Source organism: Cyprinus carpio, chromosome B3, assembly GCF_018340385.1.
Source record: "Cyprinus carpio isolate SPL01 chromosome B3, ASM1834038v1, whole genome shotgun sequence".
Lineage (NCBI taxonomy): Eukaryota > Metazoa > Chordata > Actinopteri > Cypriniformes > Cyprinidae > Cyprinus > Cyprinus carpio.
In genome coordinates, this window is record NC_056599.1 from 22,108,394 (window position 1) to 22,123,315 (window position 14,922).

The 14,922-nt window shown below is 39.6% G+C and overlaps 1 pseudogene; it reads right to left on the reverse strand.

The window, feature by feature from the left end:
• LOC122136794 overlaps positions 1 to 14,474 on the reverse strand; it is a 21,259-nt pseudogene extending 6,785 nt beyond the window's left edge.
• Between the last annotated feature and the right edge of the window lie 448 nt (positions 14,475 to 14,922).

The window sequence follows — 14,922 nt, forward strand, 5'->3', positions numbered from 1 at the left end:
ATATGAGACAGATCCTTACCATGAAATTTAATTTTAACTTTTTGAAATGAAACTATCCAGTATCTGACAATAGGTACACAAGTTTTGAATACCATGGCCTCATCTTCAGTCATTTTGAATGTGTGCTTCTCAGAAATCCTCAACCACTTGGTTTAATTAAATATATGTGGACTTCTACTCAGAATTCTATCACAATTGGCATTTCTTCGAATCTCCACCACACCAGATATAAAAATAGTTTTTTTTTTTAGTATAAAAAATCATTACGATCCACCCTGACTTGAGTGAACTTGACAAAATATTGATTACAGATCTTTCCCACTCCACTACAGGCGGAAGATTAACAGAATATACGGCACGCGAAACAACAACAACGATTTGTCTGTCAGTATATGTGCTTGAACCCACATTTTGCAGTCGGTCTTCCCAACAGAGAAGAAAGAAACAATTCGAGAAAGGCTGTGGGTGAGGTTTTTGACTGAGTGGTAGGGGAGTGCAGTGGGAGACCCGTAAGCTCGTTACTTGTTATTCAGTCGTTTGACTCAGGCAGAGGAGGAGCAGGCTCTTCAGAGACCACAGGAGGGGGGAGAGCCAGAGCTGAGAGACCGACAGCAAAGGATGCAGAGAGAGGAGAGCGACCCCAGGAGATGAAGAGAGGGGGGAGAAATGTTAAGTGTTGAAAAGGCCAAAGCTGGTTAAAAACAGATTTAAAGATAATAGGAAAAGTTGGATGATCCAGAAATAAGAAGATGGCAGAGAGTGAAGCCAAAGCGGAGAAAGGAGAGAACAGAGGACAAGGGCAGAGGTTAATACCGGGCCCATTACATCTGCGGGCCAATAAAATGTTAAGCAAATAATAAGATCCACCGACACAAACAGAAGAATACTCCACAGACACAAACGGAAAGCAAAACACAATAACACAACAACATCTATTAAATCCCAAAAAGTTAATACATTTATATATGACTATGATTGTCGATAAGTGTTGATGTAACATTGCCCCACTGTAGTCTACCACTGGCCCCTTACTCAGAGGCACCAGGAACCTCAGCCAATAGGGAGTCAGAGCTTTTCAGTGGTGAGGTTTCAGAAATCTCTGCCATGTCCAATGAAAGCAAGGACATGAGACCACATATGTTCCACGCGATACACACAAACATGTGCGCGCACTACACCAAAATCGAGGGAGGTGGAAAAGGGAGGGAAAGAGAAAAAAAGAGCAAGAAAACGAGAAAGACAGTCACACACGACAGCAAAGAAAAGGACACAAGATTAACACAACACACCAAGAAGAAGACAAGAAGGATATTGTAACAGATAAGAAAGTCAAACGACAGAAGAGCAGAAAGCCTCGACAGGACGTATTTATACAAGCTCTGAACATGTTTAAAATATTTAGAAGTGGCATCTTTCACTTAGTATAAGTAAAGCGAATAAATGCACAATGGACTGAAAATATCGGATGCCTAATGAACCGGATCCTCTATTTACCTCCTCAGGAAGCCAATCATCATTTGACGCCAGCCTCTGAGAAAAACATCAACCAATAAGCTGCCTCGCTGGGGAGCGGCGGCCTAGTAACAGGGGGGACCGCGCGGATCCCCAGCAGATCGGCAGGACCGGGGACGGAGAGTATAGACTAAAAGAAAGAGAGCGTTCATTACATTGGATTTTGGTTTAATAAAGACATGATAAAGAGCTGAATGTCTAATCAGAAAGCACTGGAAAATCAGGATGTGTTCACGTGGGTGGGTGTTTTCTTTCTTAGGATTTGTTCTGTATTTGCTGACTCACTTCCCTGTACAATGCAAAACCTGTGGCATGGCCCCAACGGCTGAATTCTCTGCCACGTACTAGTCTCAGTCTCAGCTTCAGCCCACAGACTGCCCACAGTAACATGCACTGACCATATGATGCATATTGCCTACAAAAATGATAAGAGCTGCCTGTTCTCCAATCTGATGAGCCAGTGTCTTGACAGGAAATAAAGTCATATCTACAAGGTACTGGGTTTGATAAAATGAAAAAAATTTTTTTGCCAATGTTTTCCATTAGTAGTGGAACAACACTCAGTTTTAAAAACTCTGGGTAGCATGCGCATTCACAGATAGAATGGTATGTTGTGTTTTTTTTTTTTTCTTGTTCTGTTTAGGCTTGTTTAGTGGGCAGAGATTTTGATCATGCCAGTCTATTATTGTGCTATATTGTGTATTTCATTTTTTGAGGTGAACTATCCCCTTTAATATCAGTCAGACAGGCCTTTCTTGTGACTTATGTAGGTGGTTCTTGACCAGTGTCAAAGCTGGCAAACGTGGACCACACCCAATGTTTATAGCCAAAGTCCTTGCTATATACTTACCATTTTAAAAGTCCCTGGGGTCAATAAGATTTTTTTTTATGTTTTGGTAAGAAGTCTGTTACGCTCACCAAGATTCATTCATTTGATCATAAATACTATTATGTGACCCACACTACTACTATAACTATTAAGGTCATTGCACACTGCCAACCCCCCGAAAACTGTTCGCGTCTGTCCATAAAAAAAAGTCAGATCAGGTTTCGATTTTTGGCGTTTTTGGCATCCGTAGCAGGGATTTTAATAGGAAGGGATGACAAATATGAAAGGAAAAAAGGACAATTTTTTTGAATGCGAAAAAAAAGGACCTCTATTGTGTGAAATATTACAGTTTAAAAACAAGAAACTTTTCTATTTTGGGACATATATTTTAAAACAAATTTTCATCTCTGTGATGGAAAAGCCAAAAAACGCCAGTCCCGTCAGTGTCACATGATCCTTCAGAAATCATTCTAGATATCTGAATCTTTTTAAACATTGAACAACATTTATTTTAACAATAAATCTTGTTGTAAAACTATACATTTTCTAATTTTGTGATCAATTTTAACCAATCCTTGCTGAAAAAAAAATAAATCCTCCTGCCACACACCCAACGTTTTTGAACCGCAGTGCCTATATAAAAATTTCAAGTTTTTAATCCATATTTTGTTTATGTTTCCTCACAGCATTAGATGCAGCAAAGTGGCAAGAGCGTGAGCTGTCCCCTCCCTCTCTCTCCCCCTCCATTGAGTTCTCTCACCTCCCTCTCTCTTTTGTCCCCCTCCTCTCCTAGCTCGTTCACAGACCACGGCTCCTGGTCCCTTCTTCTTTTTCAGCTTGGCCAGGATGGACCGACCTCTCTCTCTGTGAATGGAGGTGGCCTCCTCCTCGAGCACTGTGGCCTAACATTACACACAGTGACACAGATGATTATGCAAATAAATGGTGAGACAAAAATCAACAAAGTGCGTGCAAAAGAGCGTGAAGTCTCACTAGGACATCAGTGGCTTTTGGTGGCGATCGAGGACAGTTTTGAGATACCCTCCCACAGCCTCTCTGCTGCAGCTCGAACATCACTGTGTTCCTGAATCTGGCTGTCGGAGCGCAGGGCAGCACTTTCCTGAATGGTGCTCTTTTTCGTCTCCGGGAACAGAATTAATGAACTTAATATAGGCAGAAAGCAGCAGGGGGCACGTGTGGGGACTGAACACAGGTGAAACTTAGAGTGGAGCAAGTTAAAACTGAACCAAAGGACTAGTGAGATGGAAGAACAGAGGTGGGATGATTGTGTGAACAATTTGATGAAAATTTTCACATTATAGGAAACGATGAAAGAAAAAGAGTAAAAAAAAAAAGAAAGAGAAAGACAGCATTAGTACAGCAATAAGATTTTAAAACACATCCAAAGTGTGATGGTCCCAGAAAAACACTAATACAAGAACTCACCTGGAACGAGGATCACCAGCAAATAAGGGTTACCAACCCCTCCCTCCCCAGGAATGTAGCCTCCCACCCTTTACCATGTTCTCATGACAAGCCTGGAGCCCTGCAAGCCTGTGGAAGTTTAAAAACAAACACAACAGAGAGTTGCACAAGTAAGGTTGGGTAATGATGGGTTGAACAAATCACATTTTTCTGAAAATGTGTATAAGAAGTGACTATTTGAACATCTGGTGTCATTTACCCTCAAAGACTGTCTTGGCTGCATATCCCTGCACATCGTCACGGTTGATGAGCGATCTGGGGATGACGCGGTACCACACTTCCTCACTGACGTAAATCGCCAGCAATGCGGATTAGGTTTTCAGAATGGTATCCACATACCAGGAGTAGTCTACTGCATATTCTCTGCCAGGATGGGCCAACCTTCAAATACCTACAGACACAGCAGTTTTTTCAAAACACATTAAAACAAACGGACCTTGTGGCTAAAGAGCCATGGAAGAGAGGAAGAGAGACCGCACCATTTCCTCTCTGAGGGAGTAGTTTTCGGCTGTCCTCCAGCTTATCCCCCCCTCAGCCATCCCAGCGACAATCTGCTTGGCATTACTGCGGGTCACACATGGCATAGAGGAGGTCTGCAGCTCTCTGACGCACGCTGACATCCCTCCCTCAGTCCTGCCAGCAGAAGAAACAGAATTAAATAATTATAAACAGTGTGTCCATGAATAAACAAAAGGATGAATCAGCCATTAAAAAGCCTTTTTATTGCTGCAAAAAAAGAGGATCTTATTTTGTAAGAATGCAGAATCTATCCACTTACCTTCCAGAAGCATTATGAGACCGGTCTCTATGTGCGTTTTTAACTGCCGCCTCATGGGAAAACTCGGAGCTGGCAAGGGTGCCACATGCTTTCCAGGGCCAGGTAACGCAGGTTTGTGGTCTCTCTATGCTGTAAGAACTTAACTGCCCCCAGCTGGTTACATGCCCGGCGCACAAAGTAAGATTCGGCTTCGCTGTTGTGAAACACAGAAGTTTGAACACAGGACAGATACATGCTTTTTTAATTTTAAATTAATACATAAAAACAATCATTGAAATACCCTATCTGATCATTTTAAACAAAGCGATTATTTTTAAGACAATACATAAAAAAGAAACATAGTTTTTTAATATAATATTTGAATCTATATGAATCCATGTTGTACAAAATTGTTTTCCTAAAATGATCTGTGCGTTTTTTTTTTTTAGTTATTGTGTGAAGTTTTCTAAGGTTTTTTGGGAGAGAAATGGAGGCAAACTTGCACACTTTCATAGTGGATGATGAGAGAAATGGCTTCAAATAGGATGGCATTCTTGGCATTGGAGGCTGAACCTTCTTGGATTTGGGTGGCTCTCGTTGGGCTTTGTTGAGGATAGTTTTTTTCCCAGACGACTCCACCAGCCGTCCCCTTCAACGGCACCGTCCTCAGGCCGTGTGGGTAGCACTGCAGAAGTCGCAGGGCAGCTTGCAGGACAACCATGGAGCGGAACGAAGTAAGTAGGTTTGTATTCCCTGCAGGTTCAGTGGGTAGGCTTGAAAGACACAATCCTGAGAATGGAAGAAAAACAAGAACGAATCAAAGACAAGAACCCATGAAATCTAGGGCTGCAAAGAATGTGAAACATTTCAATAAAATTGCTGTCAAGTGAATTTTTTTTTTTAAGTGGAAAAACAATTGCCCAAATAAAGACAAAACACCTGCTTACACAATAAAGAACAAAAAACCTGCTAGGCACAAACTAGGAAAAGCTGCCTTTTAGTGCACAAAATTTCATAACCACACGTGCACAAAACACAAACACACAACCCTGCCCTTGACAAAAACCCCCCAATGCCGTGAGCTCGTAGACACAAGCAAGCGACACACAGGTCTTGAAACTACAAATCAGGGTTTCTTCTCTGGACTGAGACGAGGTGGGATCAGTGAGGATCGCAAGCAAGTGAACCACACACACACCCCTGAGAAATAGAACAGAAATCATAAATCAGTAGAAACCCTTTTAAGAATGCAAAAACACCCATGAAAAAAAAACTGATGACCATAACATCCCTTCTGAACCCATTTCCTCAACCAGATTAAGGTGGCATAATCAAATGATACATCACCAGTTATGTGTATGAACATCATGAGGTTGTTGGTTTCTATGTGGAGCCAGACTTGCACCATGTTCTGGTCCATTGAGCAGGTGTCACCACTCTAGAGGTCCATTCTCCCCCCATGGAGCACCAAGTCTGGGGAGGTCTTATACAGACGGAGCAGACAGAGAGCAGCTGACTGTTTTACACTGTCCCCCCCACATCGTGTTCCCTGTCATTACAATAGGAAACGACATCACCCATCTATAGCAACATGCTTCTGCTTCAAACAATTAAGGCAAGACACTACATTGATTAAGTTACAGTAAACAGTAAAAGAATGGATAAAGCCAGGTTCAAAACTTTTTCATTTCATTTCGCTAAAAAAATAAGAAAGCTTTTACAGAGGGGAGTTTTTAGATATCGTTTCACTTGCCACTCCATGAATGAGAAAAATACCTGACAACAGGCCAGACAAAAAAAAAAATATTTGCAACATATTTTTTTAGAAATAAAATGGTATGTGTGTGTATGAACTAACATAATTACAATGTGTTTTTTTGTTTTGGATGTGTTTTATTTTCACTAGTTTTAAAAAATAAAACAAATATGAAAGCAAAATAGCACAAAATTCCCTTGCCTGAAAATTGGACTTTTTTTGGCTTAAAAAAAAAAAAAAAAAAAAAACAATGGGTTTTTTTCGCCTATAGTGGACTTGCTAGAGTATAGCAAGTATATATATATAACTATTATATAATATATATATAGTTAGATATATATAATATATATATAGTATAAACTTATAGGCTATAACTGGCAATAAAATTAATCCAAATCATAATCTCAAATACTGAACACAAGAAAGCATAATTTCACTTTTCTTTTCTTACTTGACACACCACCAAAATACACACTTCCTTTTTTTATTAATCCTCTTTTTTCCCTTTCCCCTCCTCATGCAAGTTCCCTTCAATCTAAATCCCTTAACCTGAATTCATAACTTTTTGCCTCTCACTCAATCCTTTTCCAGCCCAAAGTTGCTCACCCAGCCACAAGGATGCGGGGGGAATCTCTCCAGCGAGCCGAAGGCCTCGGCCAATCTCTCTGCTGCCCACGTTGGCGATGCAAGTGCAGAGCCAGACACATGAAGGTGGGGTTTCGGCTGGTACAGTCTCGTTCTTTGATGGCCATTGTTATAATCAGCCTGATCAGTTCAACTGTTTACTGTTCACCAGCACAGAGATGAACAGAAATATCCCTGGAGCACAGAAAAGAGGAAATGGGATAAAAAAGAAAAGCTGGATGGTTACAATCTCTGTTTTTGATGCTGACTCAGGCCCAAATGAGTGTATGATAAATCTGAAATGAAGGACAGCGTCACTAAAGATACCGTCCATCTTCAAACAGGCTCAGAGCGACACGCCCTGCGAGCTCTGTGGATAAGCACTAAACCACGAGAGAGAGATTTCCCCCCAGCTTGCCCCCTGAGCTAATGTGTCCCTCCCTCATTCCTGCAAAATTGCTTCTTTTCCACCCACTCTCGCTGCATCGTGATGTTGTAACGTGCTTTTAAAGTCTGGAGGTTTTTGGAGGAATGTGTCTTGCAAGATGATCAGAAATCATCTGATTTCTACTACAATCAGCTAGCAAAAATTCAATCATTTTGCTCCATTCAGTGTATCGCAACTCCATTATTACAGTTCACTGAATTTTATCAAGGGGATACAAACGTCACTCTGGAAGACTTTGCTTAGATTTTTAAGCCTTAAAAACCTTTGCGCTTGTCCCTGTTTGTCTGTTTCCTCTGGATGACTTTAGCTTTGTATTTTCATTTTTTCTTTCTCTGTCCATATATCGGTACATACCTATATTCTAAATTATAAGAAGCCTTTTGCTCATTAGTCGGTTTGTTTGTTTGTGTTCCTGTATGTTTGTTATATATAAAAAAAAATAAAAAAACAGGAAAAAACCCTTGTGCAGCAAGCAAAATTAGCACCCAAGACCATAGCATATCCACATGTTCAGAAGAGCAGTGGGACATTTTCCTGGCTAATGGATTGCGTTGAAACGGTTTTTTAGCTGTAGGCCCTGTTGACTCATTTTTTTAGTTTGAAGAGACCACATCTTACCACACAGCAGGCCGCTCGGTGACCCCCCCAATCTCAGTGATTTGGGAATCCATTTTAAAACGTGCTTATAAGTCCCGTATTTAAAGAATCACAGAAAATAAGACTCTGTGGATGAAAACGTTCTGTTTTAAAGAGTTCTATATAAGGAAATTGGTGTTTTATTTTGAGTGAAGAACCTTTGCTGAATTTTTGGGCTGGGCTCACAGGCAAACGAGAATTTTGTATGAATGTATTCTGACATCCACGTATGGGAAGGAGGGGTGGTCAAAACGTGGTGACCTTCACCACATTCTTCCCCATTAACATACACAAAACGTCTTTTGCAGCGAAAAGGACTTTTACAAAGGGCTAACAAGATGCATGACCTCAAACTTATTTTCTAGTTTATGGGAGTGTTTTAAAACTGCAACAGGAAGCAAGAGACCTGTTGGTGTCTCCCGCAACCCTTCCACATTTCATAAACAATTCCCCACACATTCGTGCTACATAAATATCTCCTTCATTGTACAGCATTATCCCAAGAGCAAATGATAAGGCCATGTGGGAGTTTAGTGACAACAACTGTTTTTTGTTGTCTAGTTTGCATTGTAAATGTTTATTTTAATGCTTTTTTCCCTTTTCAAGGAAAATGATAAGCGGATTCAAAATGGCCCTCAGTTTGTTGTCCTTTTTTTGTACTGACACATGTCTCCCGATTGCCCAGATTCAGCCCTGCTAAACTTTCTGTCCAGTGTTTACCCTGTTGAGAGCTGCGTGGGGGCTGCTTTGATTGGGTGTTTGATCAGCAGGAGATAATTAGACCCTCATTGGTAGGTCTACATGGCCATGGAGTGCCACTAAGCCCCTCTGACAAGCTAAAACCACATCTGGTGCTGACACTTACTCACTAGGGGCGGAGCTACCTCATTAGATGTGCCACATCTAGAAAAAAAAAGACACCTTTCACAAGGGTAAAACTGCAGAGTAATAAACTTCAGATATACTTTTGTGCAACACTAATGATCAAAAGTTTGGGCTCAGTAAGATTTTTAAAAAAAAATTTGAAAGAAGTCTCTTTTATTCTCAACTAGGCTGCATTTATTTGATCAAAAATGCAGTAATATTTTGAAATATGAAGTTTTTAGGTTTTAAAAAAAATACAATTTCATTCCTGTGATGAGAAAGCTGAATTTCCCCTGTAGCCATTACTCTCCAGTCTTCAGACACACGTGAAATCACGGAATCCCTTCAGAAAATCATTCTAATGTGCTGATATGCTGCTCAAGAAAAACATTTCTTATTATTATCAATGTTTGAAAACAGCTCAATATTTTTTTGTGGAAATATTTTTAGATAAATTGATAGTTCAATAAAACAATCATTTACATTAAACCGAAATCTTTTTTTTACATTATAAATATATTTTCTGTCTGGGCCACTTTTGATTAATTTAATGCATCCTGTGCTAAAATCCTAAAATTCTTTAAAAAAATCCCCAAACTTTAAATGGCAGTTTAATATTGACAGATACACCTCAGAGGCTGTTAAACCACTGCACACTGGATCTGTTTGTTTCAACAGTGTGGTCAAAATCCTGCATACCATTTGCCCTATTATTTACAATCCATGTTCTCTATTGCAAAAAAGAATGAAAAAATCTGAAAAACATTTAGCCTCTGCTGATGTTCATTTGTGATATCTTGTCATGGCGTGAAACCTCATGAGGAGTGTCAGAATAACATAAGAGTGTAAAAGGCTTTTTACAAACTATAATATGTTCATGTATATGCATTGTTTCAAAACTCCATATGTTGGCTTATTAACCCGTCAATGCAAATTCATGTGAGTGCCATAATGAATGCCAGGATAAATAAAAATCGACACTTCACTGACCAAAAACTGTAATTAATCTGGGCTGGTGAGCACCAGTAAAAGTGTGCAATAATCTATCACACAAAATACATGCTTACACAAAGTCACCAGTGTTAAAATTACAAAACAAACACAAACAAACAAAAAAAAACAACTCATTTATGAATTGTAATACACATTGACACGAGGCAGGATATTTTTGGAGAGGGTTCCACTCAACAATCTGTTTTTCTCAGTGTACTTGTTGGAGCTGAGCAGGTTGACAGCCTCCATGTGGGCCGAAGTCCAATATCATGGCCCAAAAGGAGATGAAACAGCAGCTTGCACACATACTTCTTCTTGCTGCTATCCATCCAAAAGCCCTGGTCCACCTCCTTTAAAATTTTGAGCGGATGTTGGCCAACTCTTTATTTAGTGCCGCTTGATCTCAGCCTCTTACTCTTACCCTGAGGAGAGAAGATAAAAAACAGGATTTCAAACTAACACGTGCAGAGCAACTGATTATCACTGGGGGTGATCTGAACACATCAGGAGACAAACACAAGCTGACAAAAATGCCCGGCTGCTGGTTGATATCCTGCCTCAAATGGAGATAACGATTTGCATTTACCACAGACTGTGAGCTCTTTAGGCATGAAAAAATATGCATATTTCTCTGCCTTTATTTTCACATTCAATTACTCTTGTATAAAACTATATTTAAAAAGTTATATGTCAAAATTCCTAATGCATCTTTAAACAATCTATAAAATGAGTTTTTCAAGGATTTTTCATAATATCCAAATCAGGAATCTTAAAAACAGTCTTAGATGTTAGTAATTAAAAAAAAAAAAAAAAAAAAAAAAAAAAAATATTCAAATTAACACATTATGTTATGGTGTGTTGTGATTGTCAACCTATTATGAAAGGTTGGTGCATTGAGAAAGAAATAAAAGGAGGGCCAAAGGAGCAGATAACAATAAATGAAGAGGACAGGACAAACCAGGAAAGACGAAGGAAAAAATAGCAACACATTTTTCAGGGGTATGGGGTTTGAACAGGGATAAAGATTAATGTGCCAATGTTGTTTAAAAAAGGTTTTCACAAAGGTCTAGCCAAAAAAACCAAACCACACAATACAAACATTACACCTCACTGCTTTGCACCCATGACATGATAAATATTCAATTTTCTTTGCAACTATGTAATCCAAAATCCACCACAATTGTTGCACAGCTCCCCCATGTATTTATTACAATGTTTTCTCTCATCCACCGCCACCTACACCACCAACATACAGGTTGGCCACAACCATTTTCTTGTGCTCCCTCCATCAATCACACTTGGGTAAACCATCAGATTTCTTATTTGCTTGCCTGCAATGTTACTCATGCACAAATGGATTAATTTTCTCACGCTGCTTTTTGTATAAGCACTTTTCAGGGAAAGGATCTTGATGACATTTCCCCTTAGTGAACTGCGACACATGAGAATGCCCTAGAAGGAAAAAAAAAAAAACATTGTTACTGCTTGTTATGTTGAACAGCTTTGCATATCTAAGTGCTATTTTGGTGTAAAATAGTGTAATATAGTTTTTTCCCCCTGATTCGCCTTCCTGAGTCAATACCAGGGTTCTTACAAAAAAAGATATTTTTCTTTGCACAAGTCAAAACTAACTTTGAAAACGCATGGGCATACACACCATGCTTTTATTGGTGCTGCAGTTTTATTGACTGCAGGAGGACACAAATTACTTAAACTATGTTTTAGGTAAACTATGTAAGTAAAACTAATTTAAGTGACCACTGGTTATCATAAGATTCACAATCGATTCACCAAATGTTGCAATTATTGGCAGCAATGAAGGGACTGAATTAGGCTTTTTTTTTTTTTACAGAATATACTCTCATTCCACCAAAGTAACCTTGACATAGCTTTGCAAACAGCATGGGTCAACATCATTCCTATGATTTTGTACCTGTAGAACGTTAACCAACTTCTAAAGGTTCAAAGCCCTTGTCTAAATGGCTGGTTGTGTGTGTGAAAGCTTGCAGTAACATTGCACTCTGATTTCCCACAGGACAATCCTTTCCTGCCATATAGATGATGAATAAAAAAGATCACTAGCCATGGTAAAAAAGGTCCATCATAAAGGTGGTCTCAGACTTGTGTAGTACTAAACACACTCACAAAAAAGTTTTCCACGGTGACATGCAAAAATGATGCACAACCTTTACCAAAAAAATGGACTGACCTTCAGGCATCAATGAGCACATAATCTTATGGTTTTTTTGGTTTTTTTTTTTCCTTACGATTACCTTGATCAGAATCAAAATATCTGCCAGAATATCAAAGCACAATACATTGCATTCACATTTCTTTTTTTAAAATTACTTTATTTACAATTTGTGCTGTTCTTCAAAGCTCATAATGATGCGGGAAAATGTATCTGAAAAGAGCTCATTTAAATAGTGGCAGACAGTGAGCACAGCATCCTGTACAATATAGAGAATAACCAAAGTTAATGAAATTATGAATTGAGTGGAATGCATTTTCATGAACTTACCACTGCAAACTGGGCAACACCACAAAGTTCCACTAATAAGGTAAAAATAATGTATTTATTTACTATTTATTAATTTGTTTATGAAGCTAAACAAGAGAGTAGAGCAAGGAACAGACAGACACAAAAAACATGCGAAAAATTCAAAATGCTTTGGAGCAATTAGGCCAAGGTGGTCTAAAATAAAACCAATGAACAAGGACCAAACAATCAAAATTACTAATGATATGGCGCATTTGAGGCAATGCATTTTAAAATTTATAATTATATTTTTTTAACTTGTATAATATTGAGAGTTATGTTAAATTGCAATTGAGCAGTCATCGAATGTTTGATAAGTTTTAAAAAATTTCTTTTTGAAATGTCTTTATTTTTTTGTACAAAAACGTTTCCCCCCAACAGTTTGTTAACATATACTGATTGTTTTCTCTGTCTTAATAATACTTTTGCACATTTTGGAGAGCGATCCAGAAGACTTGACTATTGTCATACTTATCTCATTGCACAAGCCAATTGCAAGAGCTGACATTAAAGATTGAACCACAACCCTAATGTGTGAATCACGTTTGTTCTATATCATTTTTATTGGGGGATGGATGTCCCCAACTGAGAATACAATTCTAATTAAAATGTTCGTTATATTTGTTTGCATTAGTCAAATAAACACAAAATGTAAAGGCAGGGTATGGCCCTGAATCTAATCAAATTGAACATTGTAATATTGATATACTGATCACATGGCCCTGAATCTAATCAAATTGTTATCACAGCATGTTTTGAGAGGTATTGGGAAGCACCACATTGCTAAGAGTGAATTAATGTCAGATCATGGTAAAACACCCCTAGAGAGAACATCATCTTCCTAAAAACATGCACTACCCACTTTAGTATAGAAGCCATGCATTTTTATGCAACTGGCTCTAAAATAAAATGTGGACAATGAGGAGATTACGTCCAGAAAAAGCCAGCATGCCAGTAAAACAGCAATCTCACACAGGTTTCCTGGAACTTCATGTGCATGCAGTGCCAAATTATGATGAAGATACATACTACATTTGGAAATTCTGTAAAATTAAATACTTGATTTTGAAATTTAACGTGTCTGTTGTGCTGGGCAGGGGACTGGTACTCACTCACACCAACGCAAATTTATGTTTACTTTTCCTGTTTTACCCCCTTTTACATCCCCTAGGAAAAGAAACCGTAACAATACACACAGGGCCCCAAACCCACAGACTGCTCCCAGTCCATATATGTGCCAAACCCGTTGTTCACACTCTCATTCATCACCAACATCACAAAAACTGATCCCCAAAAAGTTTTTTACCCTCGAATTGGAATTATGACAACGTTTTAACCAACTCTCAGGCGTTTCCAACAGAAGTTCACGAAATATCAATTCTTTTTTGAAAGCACTCCCACAATTAACCCTAGGAACTCAAACTCTCTACCAGAAAAGAAAGCCTGTTAAGAATTCAAGAGGTAAAAGTTGGAGGCACAGAAGATGAGGCGGAATCAGAAAGACTACAGACAACCAGATGGCACCCTCCCTATAAACGCTGAGCTCAAGGCGGACAGCTTGATAACTGGATTATCGTGAAAAACACATCTGAATCCAGTCCTCTTGGCGAGCAGCGATATCAACCGCTATCCAGCTAGTCAAGGTGACAAGAACAACAGACACAAGTCATGCTGGATACACCATCTGCAGTGAAACACACGGTCTTCGGCGGCGGCCTAGCGATAAAGCATCGCTCCATCACCACCGGAGCTAAAGCTAACGGGCCCCGGCGCGATTACTTACCGTGACCCCTCTCGCCAAGAGCCACTCATCTGACCACCACGACTTAACCTTTCATTCTGGCTAAAAGGCATCACGGAGCAAAGCAGAAGCCCTTTGATTCAGTTTTGGGCGTATATAGGAAGGGAGTAGTTCAGCACAGCGCTGTTCGCTTCGAAGAGAAAATGACTAATGGTGGTTTGAGTGTGACAGGGGGACACTTACAGTTTACTGATGTCCACGAAGATGAACACAGATAATCCCCTCGCCATTCCGAGTCTCCCTTCGACACGGCCGAAGGGCATGTTTTGTGCTCGTTTTTACTTCTCTCTTCAAGCCGGCTTCAACGCGAAAAACAAACGACTTTGGCAGATGTTTTCAGATAGGTGGGCAGGCTTTTTTTAACAAGGCGGCGGTTTGGGTTCCAAATGCACAGCTAGCTCGTGTCTAACTAGCGGGCTAAGTTAACTAACACGGACTCCAGTCTAGTCCTGAATTAAACTATAAGCGCTCGTAAAGCACACAAATAAAGCAGCAGCAGCGAGTGTTTATGAAGAGAGGAGGTGAGTGCAGTGGGTGAGAGAGAAGCTGGGACTGCTGTTGCGACTCTGGCAGCTGCTTTTGCCTTTTGGCTAACGTTAGGATTCATTCAATCCCCGTGAACTTCCCTCGTCAATGGGGAAAACGATACAAGGCCAGTAACGTTTTTTTGCTTACGTC